General features: G+C 39.3%; 1 protein-coding gene and 1 pseudogene across 1 annotated transcript in view; both read left to right on the plus strand.

The window, feature by feature from the left end:
• LOC143675712 (protein kinase C zeta type-like) overlaps positions 1-19,370 on the plus strand; it is a 138,726-nt gene that overhangs the window by 20,516 nt on the left and 98,840 nt on the right. The gene's annotated exons all lie outside the window — the stretch shown is intronic.
• On the plus strand, positions 7,753-8,690 carry LOC143676232 (tumor necrosis factor receptor type 1-associated DEATH domain protein pseudogene; annotated as a pseudogene).

Consider the following 19,370-nt stretch of genomic DNA (forward strand, 5'->3'; position numbering starts at 1 on the left):
TGTGATTCCTCTCTCAGGCAAGGGAAAACATTGTGGACAAAGAGTGGCCACAAGAGAGGGGACTCGTGTTGTTTTCTTCTGCTCCTCTTGGCCATTAAAAGTTAGGTCCACTCAAGGAATCATTGAGCGGAATCAGAGGTGGGAGGAACTCCTCTAATTGGTTTCCTTAAAAGAGAAACTGATAGGCCTGGTGAGGTTGGTCTCTCTCCAGATATTCAGGGGATTTGTGAGATAGTTGTTAAACGCTGGGGCAACTGAAGTTGGCCATAGTGTTGGTACATTCACCAGGGAAATCAGCCAGTGCTATAAGTTCAGGGGTTTTTGGTTGTTGCTGTTGATGGAGCTTCATTACTACCACACTATGCCATAGACCTTGAGGTCAATGATCCTTCTCCCCAAAAAGACCAGAAAATGAGATTTCTTGCCCTGTGTTATGAGACTGAATCCCACCATCTATTCATATAATAAAAATAATGAATTGATGAAAAAATCATAAACATGTTACTACAAAGAATTTCCAAATAGAGCTACTAGGAGTGTGAGATTGTAAAGTAAGAGAGGAAGGGTAATAAAACTTAATGAAAAAGTAAAAGTTATCTCAGATAAGGTACCCTTTGAGATATAAGGGAAGGGAAAATAGACATGTGTAAACTATCATACATGCAAGGATGAATTCCTGAGAAAGACAAAAGGAAAAGGAAATAAGTAGAACCTTTTTTTTTTTTGCATGGGCAGGCACTGGGAATCGAACTCAGGTCTCCAGCATGGCAGGCAAGTACTCTGCCTGCTGAACCACCATGGCCTGCCCTAAGTAGAACTTTTTGAAATGAGTAGAGAGTATTAGAAAGTTATGTAAAATAGAATAAGAAGTAAGCTTTGCTTGATCAGTTTTCCCAGTGTGTTCTGCATGATTAATTAGCATATTATTGTAATATGTAATAAAATCACCAATAGACCAGTGTGCCAGAACCCATCACTAATTATGTGATAGAGCAATGTTATTTTAATAATATTATAAACTTTAAAATTGCAGGTAGCATATTGAATGGCATGACTTTTCTTTAATTACCTGTGTAGGGGTCTTGTGTGTGTATGTGTGTGTGTGTGTGTGTGTGTGTAGAAAGAGATCAAATATCAAACCCTGGAAATGATTATAGAAGGGATAATTATAAAATTGGAATTGATTTCATTATCAAATTATATATTAAGACAATCCTGAAACATCTACAACATGGTTTCTGAAACTAATAAAGAAGTTCAGAAATTTGGTGATGTATAAGAGAAAAACTTAAAATTCAGTAATGTTTCTATACATCAGTAATGATCAATCAGAAGAAGAAATCAGAGAAAAAGCCATTTAGATTAGCAACTAATAGAATCAAATATCTAAGAATAAATCTATACAAGGATGTAAAGGACTTGTACACAGGAAACTACAAAGCATTGTTTCCAAGTCCACAAATTTGGGTAGAATAGTCTTCAGTAAAATTTGCTCAGAAACTGGATGCGCTTATTCTTAAAAATGAAGATAGATGCTTAATGCTATTACTGAATGCTCTATAGGTAATGTCACAAGGGTAAAGAAAAAGCCACACAGAGGACAGAGAGACGATGACAAAAGAACTGTGAAGCCAGGAGAGCCTGCTGTGTGATAGAAATACAGAGGAATCACTGGAAACCAGTAGTCAAAAGCCACAGTCTACTTAAGGAGATACTAGCTTGATAATATCTTGATTTTGGAATTCTTTTAGCCTCAAAACTGTAAACCAATAAATTTCCATTGCTTAAGCCAACCCATTGCATGGTATTTGCTTTGATAGCCAAGAAACTAAATCAACATCATTGACCATTAGGGAATTCAAATAAAAAAACAGTGAGATACTATTTCACACCCTCTGGAGTGGCTACTATTAAAAATGAAAAATAATTGGTTTGGAGAGGATATGCAGAAATAGGAACAAATATCCATTGTTTGTAGGAATATAAAATGGTGAAGAAATTGTGGAATACATTATGACAGTTCCTCAGAAAATTAAATGCATAAATACTATATGACCCAGAAGTTTTAATTCTAGTTATATACCCCAAAGTATTAAAGGCAAGTGCTCAAACAGTTATGCACACCAATGGTCGTAGCAATATTTTTCCAATTGCCAAAAGATGGAAGCAACCCAATTGTCCAAAAACCAATAAATGGAAAATCAAAATGTGATATATACATACAATGGATATTATTCAGCTGTTAAAAGGAATGAGGTTCTGATAAATGCGACAACATAACGAATACATTATGTGGAGTGAAATAATTCAGACACAAAAGGACAAATATTATATGAACTCATTGATACAAAATAATTAGAATAATCAGATATTTAGAGTTAGAAGTTAGAATACAGGCCACAGGACCTTTATTGGAGGAATAAATATTTAAATTGTACAGTTTGTGTTTGAGATGGAAAAAATTTGGTAATGGATGGTGGTAATGGTAGCACAACATTTTGAACATTAACTGTATGTAAATGTACGTTTGAATGTGGTGAAAATAGGAAATTTGGGGTTGTAGATATGTTACGAAAATGAAAAATGCAAAAAAATCATATGACTGTACAACACAGAGAACTCTAAAGTTAACTTCAGACTACAGATAATAGTACAATTTCAAAATTGATCCAATTCAATTCTTTTCCATCGTTTTTGCCGTTTGCTCTTTTGTGTGTTTGAAATCAGTTGTCCTGTCCTCTAGTTCACTTATTTTTTCATCTAACTCTTCAAATCTGCTGTTGTGTGTCTCTAGTATATTTTTACTCTGGTATACAGCAACTTTAGTCTCTGTGATAGCTATTTCTATTTATTTTTTCAAATTCTTCTTTTTGCTTTTCTAGTGTCTTCCTGATCTCCTTTATGACATTAGCCATTCCACTGATTTTATTTAGTTGAGTTGTGTGAACATCTTTGATTAGTTGTTCCAAGGTCTATGTGTCCTCTGGTGTTTTAATTTTGTCATTAGGCTGGGCTATATCTGTCTGTATCTTCATATGCTTAATGATCTTCTGTTACCTTTGAGCCATGTAAATATCTTGATAGGTTTACTTTGGAAGTTTATTTCCTTCAAAGTCTAAAGCTTTGTATTTGCAGAATGGATGTGGAGCAGGGTGTGCGGTGTGTGGGGCACAACAGTGCAATAATGGGTTGCAGTACAGCAAGAGTCAGGGATGCTGTGCTAGTGCCTGTGACCATGGGGTGTGTGGTGCATAGTTGTGGAGATATAGTGTGGAGGCAGTGGGGTAGGGTGCAGGCCAGGCAGGACCTGGAGTGCAGGAGCAGGGTGCAGCATGGGGGACACTGAGGTAGTATATGGTGGGAGGTGGATGGGGTCTGTGCAAATGCACAGGGGCTGGTGCACAAGTTGTGTGTGTGTGTATGTGTGTGTGTGCAGTGTGGGGGTTGTGAGTATCAGAGTGTGTGCAGGGCAGAGAAGTCAGGACATAAGGATGGTAGGGTGTGGGTATAACCTTGTGCAGGGGGAGGTGCCCAGAGTGGTCATGATGCACATGTGTATGTGTAAGGGCAAGGCACAGGTCATGGGAGTTGTGGGATGTGAATCACCGTCCTGTGATTTTGGGTGGGTGGACCCTGGCACAGTGCACAGGTGCAGGGGTTTTAGGGCAGGGGTGCACACATGTGCAGAGTGGGTGCTATGTAGTATAGATACTCACATGAGTACCTGCCAGGTGTGAGAGGAGGGTGTTTGTGCCAGGGAATGAGGCAAGTATGTGCACCTGTGTGGAGCAGTGACTTGGGGTGCAGGGGTTAAGTCACCAGAGCACAAATGTTTGCGAGCTAGGTAGGCAGGATGTGACTATGCACATGTGCGGGTCTGCAGGGTGGGCTCCCTGGTGTGTGCATGTGCAGAGCTCAGTTGTGTGACTGTAGGTGCTAGAGGCATGAAGGTTAGTGACCATAACCAGGGTGAGCAGGCTATCCTCTGTAAGGAGCAGGGAAGTTGTGGTGGGGGTCCAGAGGCTGGGCGCAGGTGCATGGGTCTTGGAAGGGGCAGGGCTAGACTGTGAGCTTGTGCAAGAGAAGTGGGTTGAGCTGGGGCAGCTGTGCCCACGTGTGCTTGTCAGGGGTGTGGGGCTGGGATGTATGGGGGGCTTTGGGTTGGGGATGCTTGGAGTGTGGCATGAGTGCAAGTGATGGGATTCAGATAAATGGGGTGTGGTGGGAGTTGCAGGGTGGGCCAGCATGCATGAGGGTAAAGCATTCAAGAAATGAGGCTTGGTTTACTTCCTTGTCCCTGTCTTCCTGTCTGTGTATAGCTGAGGGCTCCAAGTTTCCCTTTTGAAAGGAGCACATTAGCCTATTTGCACTAGCTGAATGATCTCTGGTTCTCTGCATTTCAAATCTTGAGCTTTTCAACCTCCATCTGTGGTGTGGAAAACCCTCCCGTGTCACTTACACCCTGGAATCACCATCCCACTCACTTTCCCATCACTTCTCTAGCTGTTCCTTGGAGGAGGGGTGGACTCAATCTATCCTATTTTGCCTTCTTCCCAGAACTCCTCCCCGATTATATTTTTACTTTGCTGAGAGATCCTAAGGAAACACTATCTATGCCAAATACTACACAGTTCCTTAACAGGACACAGTGAATGCCAAAAGCAAACATTTATACTCAATGGGAAAAGACTGAAAGCTTTCACACTTAGATCAGGAACAAGACACAGATGTCCACTGTCATCATTGTTATTTAACATTGTGCTGGAAGTTCAAGCTAGAGCAATGAGCTATGAAAAAGAAATAACTGGCATCCACATTGGAAAGGAAAAAGGACATGATACTATACAGAGAAAATAAAGCTACAAAGATTAGAAAAGCTATAGCAAATCTACTAGAGCTAATAAATGAAAACAGCACAGTGGCATGGGTACAAGATCATCATGTAAAAATCAATAGTGTTTCTATACACTAGTACTGAGCAGTCTGAGGAGGAAATCAAGAAAAAAGTCCAAAAAGCAACACAAAGAATAAAATATCCGGAAATAAATTTAACCCTGCCACAAAAGATCTATACACAGAAAACTGCAAGAAATGGCAAAATAAATCAAAGAATACCTAAATAAATGGAAGGACATATCATGCTCATGGATTAGAAGACTAAATATAATTAAGATGTCCATTCTACCCTAATTGACTTACAGATTTAATGCAATATCAACTAAAATCCCAACAACTTACTTTGCAGAAATAGAAACGCCAAAACCACATTTATTTAGAAGGGCAGAGTGCCTCAAAGAGCTAAAAATATATTGTGAAAGAGGAATTAATTGAGAGGTCTTACATTACCTGACTTTAAAGCATATAACAATTCTACAGTAGTTACACAGCATGGCACTGTCATAATGATAGATATTCAGACCAATGGAATCAAACTGAATATTCAGAAATGTTATCTATGAACAATTGATCTTTAATAAGGCAGTTAAGCCAACTCAACTGGGACAGAGCAGTCTTTTAGAAAATGATGCTGGGAAAACTGGATATGCATATCCAGAAAAAGTGAGAGATATCCTTATTTTATACCTTATAAAAAATTAACAGAAAATGGATTACAGAAGTAAACATTAGCGCTAAGAACATAAAACTTTGAAAAGAAAATGTAAGGAAATATTTTAGAGATCTTGAGATAGGATTTGGTCTCCTAGACCTTACACCCAAAGCAGGAGCAATGAAAGAAAAAAACAGATAAATGGGTTCGCCTCAAAATTGAACTCTTTTGTGCATCAAAGTACTTTGTCAGAAAAGTTAAAAAGGCAGCCTGCACAATGGGAGGCAATATCTGGAAACCACATCTCAGATAATGGTTTAATATCCAGAATATATAAAGAAATCATAAAACTCAATAACAAAAAGACAAAGGACTCAATTTAAAAAATGAGTAAAGGGCATGGACATCTTCCTGAAGAGGAAATACAAATGCCTTAAAAACACATGAAAAGATGCTCAACTTCACTGCTATTTGTGAAATTCAAATCAAAACCATGAGATATCATCTCATACCTGTGAGAATGACCATTAAAAAAACCCAGAAAATTACAAGTGCTAGAGAGAACATGAAGAAAGAGGCACACTTATTCACCGCTGGCTGGTATAGAGAATGGAATGGTGCAACCACTCTGTAAGGCAGCTTGTGGTTCCTCAGGAGGCTAAGTGTATAACTGTCATATGACTCAGCAATCCCTTTACTAGGTTCATAGTCAAAGGAACTGAAGGCAGGACATGAACAAACATTTGCAGAGCAGTGTTTATATTGGCATTATTCATGATTAGCAAGAAATGGTAACAGCCCAAATGTCCAGCAATGGACACATGGATGAACAAATGGTGGTATATACATACGATGGAATGTTATGCAGTGTTAAGACAAAATAAAGTCAGGTAGCATGCAACAATGTGGAATAACCTTGAGGACTGCATTGAGTGAATTTAGTGAGAAATGAAAGGACAAATACTGTACTGTCTCAATAATATGAACTAACATTAATGAGTAAACTTTGAGAGTTAAAGTTGAGAACTGGATTTCAGGGTATAGAAAGAGGGTAGAGATTGGGCAATTGATGGGGAAGGAATAAGGAATGTTCAACAGTATTAACTGTGTAGATCCAGGAGTGGATAACAGGATACTATCTGATGGTAGTACAATATTGTAAGTACACCAAACAAAGCTGAAAGTGAGTGTGGTTGACAGTGGAAGGCTAGGGCCATGTATGACACCAGAAGGAAAGATGGGAGATAAAGACTGGGACTAGAGCTAATAAATGAAAACAGCACAGTGGCATGGGTACAAGATCATCATGTAAAATCAGTATGTTTCTATACTAAGTTATACTTAGTGAAACTGAATAACAGCATGGCCAATGATGGTGTTTAAATGTACAAATATAAGAATACTGTTACACAAAGGAGAACAAATAAATATCAACACTACATGGTGTTGAAATGAGATGATATATAGAAAAACACAGACAATGTAAACTACAGTCTATAGTTAGCAGTAGCTTTGTAATATGCTTCCAGTAAATGTAACAAAGGCAAATATACCAAAGCCATATATCAATAAAATGGGGATATAAGGGAGAGGATATTGGATTCCTGTTGGTGGTGTTGGTCTTTCTCCTTTTTATTTCATTTATATTTTCATATTTTTTATTTTTGTTCTTCATTTTATTTTTCTTCCTCTTCCTCGTTCTTTGTGGAAGAAGTGGAAACGTCCTCATATAGATTTTTTCTATATTGTGATTGTATAACAAGTGATTATACTGCAAACCATTGATTGTTTATTAGGATGGATTATATGGTATATGAATAAAGCTGTTTTTAAATAAACAGAAAGCTAGAGGTATGGGAGAAAATATGGAGAGAAGATGTACCGTTCCCTATTCACTGTTGGTAGAGCATCCCATCTGAGAGCAGCCTTGTTGTTCAACAGGATTGATATTGATTTAGCCACTCCATTCTTAGGTATATACATGGAAGAACTGACATTAGGGACATGAATGGACATTTGCACACTGGTATTTATGGTAAAAGTAGTCACAATTTGCAATGGATGGAGGTGGACTAATGGTATCACCTTTTAAAAATATTTTTGCGATGCCCCTGCGCCTCCGCGCGCACACACGGAAGTGGCGCGGACAGAGCGGAACCGCGGGCGTGGGAACCCAGGCCCGGTGGAGGCGGCCAGGAGCCGAGATGGCAGCTGAGCCAAATGGGCCTGAGGAGTGGGTGGGCAGTGCATACCTGTTTGTGGAGTCCTCACTGGACAAAGTGGTCCTGCCAGAAGCCTATGCACACCCCCAGCAGAAGGTGGCCGTGTACAGCGCCCTGCGGATGGCATTGGCAGAGAGCGGCGGGAGCCCGGACGTGCTACAGATGCTCAAGATCCACGTAGCGACCCGCAGCTGATTGTGCAGTTGCGTTTCTGCGGGCGCCAGCCCTGTGGCTTCCTTCGCGCATACGAGGGAGCGCTGCGCGCCGAGCTGCAGAGGTGCTTGGCGGCAGTGCTCGCCTGCAACTCACTGCCTTTGCAACTGGAGCTGCGTGCGGGCGCCGAGCGGCTGGATGCTCTGCTGCCGGAAGAGGAACGCTGCCTGAACTGCATTTTCACCCAGAAGCCGATCGGCTCCGTGATGAGGAACTTACTGAGCTGGAGAATGCTCTCCGTGGCCTCTCGTGCGGCCCGGGAGGCCAGAGTGGCGATGTGGAGGTCCCTCCGGCACCCTCTCAGTCCCCAGTCCTCTCGCCGTCCACAGCCTCCTACCGGTCAGAGAAGCCGCCCCGTCACCTGGCCAGACTTTTCTGTTCCAGGGTCACCCCGTAGTGAACCGGTCGCTGAGCCTGCAGGACCAGCAGACTTTTGCGCGTTCAGTGGGCCTCCAATGGCGCAAGGTGGGGCGCTCGCTGCAGCGTGGTTGCCGGGCGCTGCAGGACCCAGCGCTCGACTCGCTGGCTTATGAGTATGAGCGCGAGGGGCTGTACGAGCAGGCCTTCCAGCTGCTGCGGCGCTTCGTCCAGGCCGAGGGCCGCTGCGCCACGCTGCAGCGCCTGGTGGAGGCGCTGGAGGAGAACAGCTCACCAGTCTGGCAGAGGACCTGCTGGGCCTGGCCGATCCCGATGGCGGTCTGGCCTAGGCCAGGTACTGATGCCAGGAAAGGTGCAGTCTGCCAGGCTGGGCTTGGAGCACCTCAGTGCCTCTAGGGTCCCTTCTGCTACTGCTGCTGACTCCCTGTCCATCCGTGGGACTCAGACCACACTTCCAAACCCATTTGGACTGTTGGCTGCAGCTGCTAGGGCTGAGATGACTGCCTTCTGGAACAAGGACCCACTGAGCCAGCTGGGAGGGCACCATTAGGGTTCCCATGGGTGTGGGTGACCCGCTGCCTCATCGTCCCCCACTTAAACAATTACTTCTGACCTGCCCATCAGTCACTGAACAATGAATCACTGACCACCTGTGTGTACTAGGCATCATCTGGTGCTACAAATATTGTGGTGAGCAAGATAAACAAACCCTGTCCCCCCAGCTTAAGCCACGGTAATAAAATGTAACTTTTTTTTATTAAAAAAATATATTTTTATTATAAGCAATAATCAAACATACAAGCATTCTTGGCATACAGACATTCTTGAATGGTTACAATAAATGGTTCACCATATCATCATATAGCTGCGTATTCATCACCATGATTTTTTTTGGACATTTGCATCTCTCCAGCAAAAGAAAGAAAAAGAAAAAGTCATACATGCAATACCTCTTATCCTTCCCTCTTGACCACTAGCATTTCAATCCACTCAATTTATTTTAACCATTGTTCCCCTATTATTTGTTTATTTCTTATCTGTACGTTTTACTCATCTATCCATACTGTAGATAAAAGGGGCATCAAATACAAGGTTATCACAATTACACAGTCACATTGCAAAAGCTATATTATATACGATCATCCTCAAGAAACATGGCTAATGGAACACAGCTCTACAGTTTCAGGTACTTCCCTCTAGCCACTATAATAACACCATAAATTTAAAAGGGGATATCTATATAATCATAAGAATAACCTCCAGGATAACCTCTTGATTCTGTTTGAATCTCTCAGCCACTGATACTTTGTCTCATTCTCTCTTTCCCCTTTTGGTTGAAAGGTTTTCTCAATCCCTTGATGCCAAATCCCAGCTCATCCTAGGATTTCTGTCCCATGTTGCCAGGGAGGCTTAAACCCCTGGGAGTAATGGCCCATGTTAGAGGGGGGAGGGCAGTGAGTTCCTTTGCCATGTAGGCTGGAGTGAGAGAGGCCATATCTGAGCAACAAAAGAGGTTCTCTGGGGGAGACTCTCAGGCCTAATTTTAAGTAGGCTTAGCCTATTCTTTGCAAGGATAAGTTTCATAGGGGCATATCAAGATTGAGGGCTTGGCCTATTGATTTGATTGTCCCCACTGCTTGCAAGAATTTCAGGAATTCTCCAAATGAGGAAGTTGAATTTTTCCCCCTTTCTCCCCATTTCCCCAAGGGGACTTTGCAAATACTTCTTTGTTCACTGCTCAAATCACTCTGGGATTTATTGGGGCATCACACTAACCTGGACAAATCAACAAAATTATGCCTTATTCAAGGTTTCATGTACTTATGGTGTTCAATTAAACTGTCCATATAGGTTATACTAGGAAATGCACTAGTCAATATAATTTTGCACCAATAAACACTTCTTGCTTTAGTCTCGCACAGAAGTTGAAGTTTTAAAATATGAATGGCCATCTCTTTTCAACACCCCGCAATATTGACATTGCTTTGTTCCTCCTCATGCAAAAAACATTTTTAAATTTGTATTTAGTCTCTATCATTGCACACTCTAGGCATTCCTAAATTATACCATCTCAGTCTTTAACATCTATTCCTTCTGATTTCAAATGTGTCCCCAGCCTTCCTCCCTCTATCATTCTCACAAACAGCTTCATTCAGTGTACTTATATTATGGTGCTACAGTCAGGTAGTATTGTGCTATCCATTTCTGAATTTTTTACAATCAGTCCTTTTGAACAATCTGCATCCCTTTAACATCAATTACCCGATCTCTACCCTATTTTTATGTCCTAATAACCTGTGTTGTTAATTGAAATTCTCCAAGTTCACTCATTAGTGTTAATTCATATGAGTGAGAATATACAGTATTTGTCCTTTTGTTTCTGGCTAATTTCATTCAGCATAATGTCCTCAAGGTCCATCCACATTGTTACATGCTTTATGTCTTTATTCTTATGTCTTAATTTCACTGTATGTATATTCCACAGCTTGTTTAGCCACTCATGTGTTGATGGACATTTGGGCTGTTTCCCTCTCTTGGCGACTGTAAATAATGCTGCTATAAACTTTGATTAACAAATGTCCATTAGTGTCCTTGCTCTCATGTCCTCTGAGTAGATGGCTAGCAATGGTATTGCTGGATTATATGGCAATTCTATACCTAGCTTCCTGAGGAACCGCCAAACAGTAGTTGTACCATTTTACATTCCCATCAACGGGGGATAATGTGCCTCTTTCTCCACATCCTGCCCAGCACTTGTCATTTTCTGTTTTGTTTTTTTTTATAGTGGCCATTCTAGTGGGTGTCAGATGATATCTCATTGTGTTTTTTTGTTTGTTTGTTTTTTTAACATGGGCAGGCACCGGGAATCGAACCTGGGTCCTCTGGCGTGGCAGGCAAGCATTCTTGCCTGCTGAGCCACCATGGCCCACCCTCTCATTGTGGTTTTGATTTGCATTTCCCTAATAGCCAGTGAAGTTGAGCATCTTTTCATGTGCCGTTTAGCCATGTGTATTTCTCTTCTGAGAAGCGTCTGTTCATGTCTATGGCCCATTTTATAATTGGGTTGTTTGTATTTTTGTTGTTGAGTTGAACAATCTCATTATGTATTCTGGATAGTAGACCCTTATCTGATATGTGGCTTTCAAATATTGTCTCCCATTGCATAGGCTGCCTTTCTATTTTCTTTTTAAAATTTATTTATTAATTAAAAAATTAAGAAACCAAATAAAACATCAACGTATATAATCAGTAATTCACAATATCATCACTTAGTTGCATATTCATTATTTCTTAGAACATTTGCATTAATTCAGAAAAAGAAATAAAAAGACGATAGAAAAAGAAAAACGAATACAGGAAAGAAAAGAAAAAAAGATTATACCTACCATACCCCTTACCCCTCGCTTTCATTGATCACTAGCATTTCAAACTAAATTTATTTTAGCATTTGTTCCCCCTATTATTTATTTTTATTCCATGTGTTCTACTCCTTTGTTGACAAGGTAGATAAAAGGAGCATCAGACACAGGGTTTTCACAATTACATAGTAACATTGTAACAGCTATATCATTATTCATCATCCTCAAGAAACATGGCTACTGGAACACAGCTCTACGTTTTCAGGCAGTTCCCACCAGCCTCTCCATTACATCTTGACTAACAAGGTGATATCTATTTAATGCATAAAATAACCTCCAGCATAACCTCTCAACTCTGTTTGGAATCTCTCGGCCATTGACAATTTGTCTCATTTCCCTCTTCCCCCTTTTGGTCGAGAAGGTTTTCTCAATCCCTTGATGCTAAATCTGAGCTCATTCTAGGGTTTTTCTCAATCCCTTGATGCTGAGTCACAGCTCATTCCAGGATCTCTGTCCCATGTTGCCAAGAAGGTCCACACCCCTGGGAGTCATGTCCCACATAGAGAGGGGGAGGGTGGTGAGACTGCTTGTACTGTTGGCTGGAGAGAGAGGCCACATCTGAGCAACAAAGAGGCTCTCTTGGGGGTGACTCTTAGGTCTAAATTTTAAGTAGGCTTGACCTCTCCTTTGTGGGGCTAAGTTTCATATGAACAGCCCCAAGACTGGGGGCTCAGCCTATAGCTTTGGTTGTCCACACTGCTTGTGCGAATATCAGGAATTCAACTTGGGGAAGTTGTATTTCTCCCTGTTTCACCATTCCCCAAAGGGAGCTTTGCAGATACTTTTCCACTCACTGATCGAATCACTCTGGGATTCCGGGGCATCACTCTGGACAAACCAATGAAATCTCATGTCCTACCTGAGATTCCAAGTACTTATGGTGTTCAATCAAACTATCTACATGAGTTGTATTTGGAAATGCTAGTCAAAATATAAATTTGTAAAAATAAACATTTTTTGCTTTAGTCTCACATATAAGGTGACATTTTAAAATATTAATTACCATCTATTTTCAGCACCCTGCAATAATGACATTCCTTTGTTCTTTCATGCAAAAACATTTTTAAAATTTGTACATTGTACATTTAGTCCCTATTATTTACACTCTAGGCATTCCTAGAATATACCATCTCACTCTTTAACATCTATCTTTCTTTCTGGTTTCATTTATGTCCCCAGCCCTCCTCCTCTATCATTCTCACATGCAGCTTCATTCAGTGTTTTAACATAACTGTATTACAGTTAGGTAGTATTGTGCTGTCCATTTCTGAGTTTTTGTATCCAGTCTTTTTGCACAGTCTGTATCCCTTCAGCTCCAATTACCCAGTATCTTACCCTATTTCTATCTCCTGATGGTCTCTGTTACCAACAAATATTCCAAGTTTATTCATTAATGTCAGTTCATATCAGTGAGACCATACAGTATGTGTCCTTTAGTTTTTGGCTAGACTCACTCAGCATAATGTTCTCAAGGTCCATCCATGTTGTTACATACTTCATAAGTTTTTCTGTCTTAAAGCTGCATAATATTCCATCGTATGTATACACCACAGTTTGTTTAGCCACTCTTCTGTTGATGGACATTTTGGCTGTTTCCATCTTTGCAATTGTAAATAATGCTCCTATAAACATTGGTGTGCAAATGTCCATTTGTGTCTTTGCCCTTATGTCCTCTGAGTAGATACCTAGCAGTGGTATTGCTGGGTCATAATGGCAATTCTATATTCGGGTTTTTGAGGAAACGCCAAACTGCCTTCCACAGCGGTTGCACCATTTGACATTCCCACCAACAGTGAATAATGTGCCTCTTTCTCCACATCCTCTCCAGCACTTGTCATTTTCTGTTTTGTTGATAATGGCCATTCTGTGGGTGTGAGATGATATCTCATTGTGGTTTTGATTTGCATTTCTCTAATGGCCAGGGACATTGGCATCTCTTCATGTGCCTTTTGGCCATTTGTATTTCCTCTTCTGAGAAGTGTCAGTTCAAGTCTTTTTTCAGTTTTGTAATTGGATTGGCTGTCCTTTTGTTGTTGAGTTGAACAATCTTTTATAAATTCTGGATACTAGACCTTTATCTGATATGGCATTTCCAAATATTGTCTCCCATTGTGTAGGCTGTCTTTTTACTTTCTTATGAAGTTTTTTGATGCATGAAGTGTTTAATTTTAAGGAGTTCCCATTTCTTTCTTTCTTTCTTCAGTGCTCTTGCTTTGGGTGTAACGTCTATAAAACCGCCTCCAATTAGAAGATTTATGAGATATTTCCCTACATTTTCCTCTAACTGTTTTATGGTCTTAGACCTAATGTTTAGATCTTTAATCCATTTGGAGTTAACTTCTGTATAGGGTGTGAGATATGGGTCCTCTTTGATTCTTTTGCATATGGATATCCAGTTCTCTAGGCACCAGTTATTGAAGAGACTGTTCTGTCCGGGTGAGTTGGCTTGACTGCCTTATCAAAGATCAAATGTCCATAGATGAGAGGGTCTATATCTGAGCACTCTATTCAATTCCTTTGGTCAATATATCTATCTTTGTGCCAGTACCATGCTGTTTTGACCACTGTGGCTTCATAATATGCCTTAAAGCCAGGCAGCGTGAGACCTCCAGCTTCATTTTTTCTCCTCAAGGTACTTTTAGCAATTAGGGCATGCTGCCCTTCCAGATAAATTTGCTTATTGGTTTTTCTATTTCTGAAAAGTAAGTTGTTGGGATTTTGATTGGTATTGCATTGAATCTGTAAATCAATGTAGGTAGAATTGACATCTTAGCTATGTTTAGTCTTCCAATCCATGAACACGGTATGCCCTTCCATCTATTTAGGTCTTCTGTGATTTCTTTTAACAATTTCTTGTAGTTTTCTTTGTATAGGTCTTTTCTCTTTAGTTAAATTTATTCCTAAGTATTTTATCCTTTTAGTTGCAATTGTAAATGGAATTCATTTCTTGATTTCCCCCTCAGATTGTATTAGTAGTGTATAGAAACAGACATATTTTTGAATGTTGATCTTGTAACCTGCCACTTTGCTGTACTCGTTTATTAGCTCTAGTAGTTTTGTTGTGGATTTTTCAGGGTTTTCGACGTATAGTATCATATCATCTGCAAACAGTGATAGTTTTACTTTTTCTTTCCAATTTTGATGCCTTGTATTTCTTTTTCATGTCTAATTGCTCTGGCTAGAACTTCCAACACAATATTGAATAACAGTGGTGATAGTGAATATCCTTGTCTTGTTTCTGATCTTAGGGGGAAAGTTTTCAGCTCTTTCCCATTGAGGATGATATTAGCTGTGGGTTTTTCATATATTCCCTTTATCATTTTAAGGAAGTTCCCTTGTATTCCTATCCTTTGAAGTGTTTTCAACAGGAAGGGATGTTGACTCTTGTCAAATGCCTTCTCTCCATCAATTGAGATGATCATGTGTTTTTCTGCTTTGATTTGTTGATATGGTGTATTACATTAATTGATTTTCTTCTGTTCAGCCATCCTTGCATACCTGGGATGAATCCTACTTGGTCATGATGTATAATTCTTTTAATGTGTTGCTGGATTCAATTTGCTAGAATTTTGTTGAGGATTTTTGCATCTATATTCATTAGAGAGATTGGTCTGTAGTTTTCTTTTTTTTGCAATATCTTTGGTTTTGGTATGAGGGCGATGTTGGCTTCATAGAATGAATTAGGTAGCTTTCCCTCCTCTTTAACTTTTTTGAAGAGTTTGAGCAGGATTGGTACAAATTCTTTCTGGAATGTTTGGTAGAATTCACATGTGAAGCTGTCTGGCCCTGGACTTTTCTTTTTGGGAAGCTTTTTAATGACTGATTCGATTTCTTTACTTGTGATTGGTTTGTTGAGGTCATCTATTTCTTCTCAAGTCAAAGTTAGTTGTTCCCGCCTTTCTAGAAAGTTGTCCATTTCATCTACATTGTTGTATTTATTAGCATAAAGTTGTTCATAGTATCCTGTTATTACCTCCTTTATTTCTGTGGGGTCAGTGGTTATGTCTCCTCTTCCATTTCTGATCTTATTTATTTGCATCCTCTCTCCTCTTTTTGTCAATCTTGCTAAAGGCCCATTAATCTTATTGATTTTCTCATAGAACCAAGTTCTGGATTTATTGATTTTCTCAATTGTTTTCATGTTCTCAATTTCATTTATTTTTATTCTAATCTTTGTTATTTCTTTCCTTTTGCTTGCTTTGGGTTAGTTTGCTGTTCTTTCTCTAGTTCTTCCAAGTGGACAGTTAATTCCTGAATTTTTGCCCTTTTTCTTTTTTGATATAGGCATTTCGGGCAATAAATTTCCCTCTTAGTACTGCCTTTGCTGTGTCCCATAAGTTTTGATATGTTGTGTTTTCATTTTTTTGCCTCAAGATATTTAGTGATTTCTCTGCAATTTCTTCCTTGACCCACTGGTTGTTTAAGAGTGTGTTGTTGAGCCTCCACATATTTGTGAATTTTCTGGTGCTCTGCCTATTATTGATTTCCAAGTTCATTCCTTTATGATCTGAGAAAGTGTTTTGTATGATTTCAATCTTTTTCAACTTGTTGACACTTGCTTTGTGACCCAGCACATGATCTATCTTTGAGAATGATCCATGAGCACTTGAGAAAAAGGTGTATCCTGTGGTTGTGGGGTATAATGTCCTATGAATGTCTGTTAAGTCTAGCTCATTTATTGTAATATTCAAATTTTCTGTTTCTTAGATCCTCTGTCTGAATGTTCTGTCCATTGTTGAGAGTGGGAATTGAAGTCTCCAACTATTATGGTAGATGTGTCCGTTTCTCTTTCAGTGTTTGCCTCATGTATTTTGGGGCATTCTGGTTCGGTGTATAAATATTTATGATTGTTATGTCTTCATGTTGAATTGTTCCTTTTATTAGTACATAGTATCCTTCTTTGTCTCTTTTAGCTGTTTTACATTTAAGTCCAATTTGTTGGATATTAGTATAAATACTCCTGCTCTTTTCTGGTTGTTATTGCAGGAAATATCTTTTCCCAACCTTTCACTTTCAACCTATGTTTATCTTTGGGTCTAAGATGTGTTTCCTGTAGACAGCATATAGAAGGATCCTGTTTTTTAATCCATTCTGCCAGCTATGTCTTTTGATTGGGGAGTTCAATCCATTAACATTTAGTGTTATTACTGTACGGCTAGTACTTTCTTCTACCATTTTGCCTTTTGTATTTTATATGTCATATCTAATTTTCCTTCTTTCTACACTCTTCTCCACACCTCTTTTGTGTTTTCATTTCTGTCTCTAGGGTTCCCTTTAATATTTCTTGCAGAGCTGATCTTTCGGTCACAAATTCTCTCAGTGATTTTTTGTCTGAAAATGTTTTAAATTCTCCCTCATTTTTGAAGGACAATTTTGTTGGGTATAGAATTCTTGGTTGGCAGTTTTTCACTTCTAGTAATTTAAATTATCATCCCACTGTTTCTCGCCTCCATGGTTTCTGCTGAGATATCTACATAGTCTTTTTGGGTTTCCCTTGTATGTAATGGATTGCTTTTCTCTTGCTGCTTTCAGAATCCTCACTTTCTCTTTAACCTCTGACATTTTGATTAGTAAGTGTCTTAGAGAACGTCTATTTGGATCTATTCTCTTTGGAGTATGCTGCACTTCTTGGATCTGTAATTTTAGGTCTTTCATAAGAGTTGGAAATTTTCAGTGATAATTTCTTCCATTAGTTTTTCTCCTCCTTTTCCCTTCTTCTCCTTCCGGGACACCCACAACACATATATTTGTGTGCTTCATATTTTCTTTCAATTCCCTGAGTCCCTGCTCATATTTTTCCATTTTTTCCCCTATAGTTTCTATTTCTTGTTGGATTTCAGATGTTCCATCCTCCAGTTCACTAATCCTATCCTCTGTCTCTCAAAATCTACCATTGTAGGTTTCCTTTATCTTGTCCCCTTGTAAGCCTTTGTCTTCCTAACTCCTGAGCTGAAGGAAACAGTTAATTTATTTGACAAATAAAAGTGTTTCATATGTGTCTAAGGGGAGGTCCCTCTTGGACCTTAACAATCTAATGATGAGGGGACTTGGGCACACAGCAATTGGGGCTCTCCCATGAGTAAGGGAAGCACTTCAGAGAGGCTGCCATCCAAGCCAAATGAAAATCTCCAGCCCAGGGGTAAAGCAAGTGCAATGGCCTGAGAGAGAAAAAACTTGAATATTTCAATAAGTGGCTTCCTCTAAGACAATTCTGCCCATCAGGGGCTTTTCTGGAATCCCAAGGTGTTTATATGAGGTTCGTGTTTTTTAATTTGATTTTTTGTAGCAGTTCACTTTGCTGTGATTTGCTTTCAAACTAGTTATTCTCGGTTCATGCAGAAGCTGCTTAATAATGTTTTAGATCTGAAATACATTGAACTTATATCTTGCCTTAGACCAAGATGTTCTTGTAAAGCAGTTTCAGAAGTGTTTTAATATAAGAAATGCAAATCAATATATAAAAGCCACAGGTGCTATAGCCTAGCTATAGGAGAGAGTGAGGAAGGAAATCTAGTATCCAACAAGACATTATAGACACTCTACTAAGCGAAACTTGTTTTCTTTCCATTTGATGGTTCAGGAATCTTTTGGGCTACTTTAGCCACATGTCAGTTTTTGTTAATAAGAATAGCAAATTTATTTAAAATATAAAACCTTATAGAGAAAAGCTGGCACACATATAAAAAAAGGGGTACAATGCCTAGATAATACTTAATTCATGAATCTACTTAAGAAAAATGTAATATTTCATAAAAATGTACTTTTGGGCTGGAGACAGCATCTCATGACCATTGACTATTTAGCATGCAGCCTAACTTAAGGAATTATACCAGGATTTTATTTAAATTACTTAATGATCACAAAAGCAAAATGTGGTGAATGTAATAATTTGAAAGAAATATAAAGATTAAAAATCTGTGATCTACCATGGAAACGCTGGTGGAAAAAAAAAAGCAACACACTCTTTACAGAAATAGTGCTGTAGGTCAGGGGTACAATTTTTATATGGCAACCCTAGAATTGGCAACCAAACAAGAAAGCATGAATGCTATGGGAGATGAATAGTGTTATGACATGTGAACTCAAGAATCAACTCACATGCTTCTACTGGCAAATACTGGATGTTTGTATACCAGTAAGGTCAATAGCTGGAATTTGGGAGACCCAAATAACACGAAAGTGGATGTTAAGGAATCAACTCATAAAATTGGTAAAGAAAAGAAAATAAGTTTATATTTTGTCTTCTCTATATAATTCTTAGATTAGGACCCCAGGTTAAGAAGTTGTTGTGTTGGGATGGGGGAGGGGTTATTTTCATAGGAGGATTTTAGTTGATAAACGAAGGAGGAAGATAGAATTAAAATTTCATGACTTTGCAAATTCTAATGATATTGCAAATCTAGGCAATAGTCATCAATGGCTTCTGACAACCCTGAAAGAGGGATAACCACTGATATAGGTCATCTTGCTACAAAGTTTTAATCACAATCTAACCAAACTTCAACATCTAACAACCAGTTTATGGAAACTGCATGGGATAAAGGAAGATAGCACTACAGGCATGCCCTCAACAAATTCCAAACTGGAAAA

This window comes from Tamandua tetradactyla, chromosome 3 (genome assembly GCF_023851605.1).
Source record: "Tamandua tetradactyla isolate mTamTet1 chromosome 3, mTamTet1.pri, whole genome shotgun sequence".
Taxonomy (NCBI): domain Eukaryota; kingdom Metazoa; phylum Chordata; class Mammalia; order Pilosa; family Myrmecophagidae; genus Tamandua; species Tamandua tetradactyla.